At 39.0% G+C, this 1,515-nt stretch overlaps 1 pseudogene; it reads left to right on the top strand.

Annotated features, from left to right (window-relative positions):
- The first annotated feature begins 368 nt into the window (after positions 1-368).
- On the top strand, positions 369-869 carry LOC142429799 (activated RNA polymerase II transcriptional coactivator p15 pseudogene; annotated as a pseudogene).
- The last annotated feature ends 646 nt before the right edge of the window (positions 870-1,515 follow it).

The raw sequence follows: 1,515 nt of genomic DNA, 5'->3' as shown, positions 1-1,515 counted from the left end.
TAATTTGGATTTCATCAAGATTAAAAACTTGGTTTCAAAGACATTATCAAGAAAGTGAAAAGACAACCCATGTGTGGGGTAAAATATTTTCAAATCACATCTCTGCCAAGAGCCTTTTATGCAAAAAACAAGGAAATTTTACCACTCAATAATAAGGCAAATAAATCATTTGAAAAATGATTAAGTACTGTCTTCAACAAATGGTGGTGAGAAAATTGGATCTCCACATGCAAAGACTGGACCTGCAACCACTACTTCCAACACATACAAAAATAAACTCATAGAATTTATTCTATGAATAAAAAAGAAAAGTAAACCTGAGTCGCGAGCGAGCAGGCAGGAGACCGTTTGGCGGCACGGACACAGCAATGCCCAAGTCAAAGGAACTTGTTTCTTCAAGCTCATCTGGCAGTGATTCTGATAGTGAAGTCGACAGAAAGCTAAAGAGGACAAAGCAGGTTGCTCCAGAAAAGCCCGTCAAGAAGCAGAAGACGGGGGAGACTTCCAGAGCCCTGTGGTCCTCCAAGCAGAGCAGCAGCCGAGACGATAACATGTTCCCGATTGGGAAAATGCGGTATGTCAGTGCTCGGGACTTCAAAGGGAAAGTCCTAATTGATATTAGAGAATATTGGATGGACCAAGAAGGTGAAATGAAACCAGGAAGAAAAGGTATTTCTTTAAACCCCGAGCAGTGGAGCCAGCTGAAGGAGCAGATTTCTGACATTGATGACGCAGTGAGAATAAGGCCCGAGCCATGCCCCCTGTGCCGTTCTCGTCGTTCTGACCTGTCTTTTACATGGGCTTTTCTTCCCTACCTGGTGTTTTCCAAGCTGTTGTATATTTGGATTGCAAAACAATTTGTAAGATGAATACTTTCTTTTTTAGTGTGCATTATTTAAAATGTTCTGAGTGAAGCTCATTGTCAACTTTATTAAGGGGATTGCTTGTGCCCACACCACTTAGTGTGAAATAAAGTCAAATGACACACAAAAAAAGAGAAGAAAATCTTTCATTGATTTCTGTCAGGATGTAAGGGCCTTTTTCCATACAAAGTGAAGGTAACTCTGTTTTACCTTCTTTTGAGTGTATAAGCTTAAGCATCAAAATGTCATTTTATTTATTTTTCTATTTTATAGGGAGCTCTTACCGATATTACAACAACCCATAGTTCAATTGGATCAAGCATGATTGCACAAATGTTGCCACTATCATTTTCAAAACATTTTCTTTTAATTTTAATAAATCATCTTAGAGCTCTTACAACAATCCACACATCAATTGTATTAAGCACATTTGTACATATGTTGCTATCACTATTTCCAAAACATTTTCTTTCTACTTGAGCCCCTGGTATCAGCTCTTCTATTTTCCCGTCCGTCCCCACCCTCCCACCCTCGTGAACCCTTGATAATTTATAAATGATTTTTATTTTCATATTTTATACTGTCCACGGTCTCCCTTTACCCACATTTCTGTTGTTCATCCCCAGTTGGGAGGGGGGTGTTTTTCATTGAT

The sequence above is a fragment of the Tenrec ecaudatus genome, chromosome 1, assembly GCF_050624435.1.
Source record: "Tenrec ecaudatus isolate mTenEca1 chromosome 1, mTenEca1.hap1, whole genome shotgun sequence".
Taxonomy (NCBI): Eukaryota; Metazoa; Chordata; class Mammalia; order Afrosoricida; family Tenrecidae; genus Tenrec; species Tenrec ecaudatus.
Note: the sequence above shows the minus strand (reverse complement) of the source record. Positions and strands in the feature narration are given on the sequence as shown.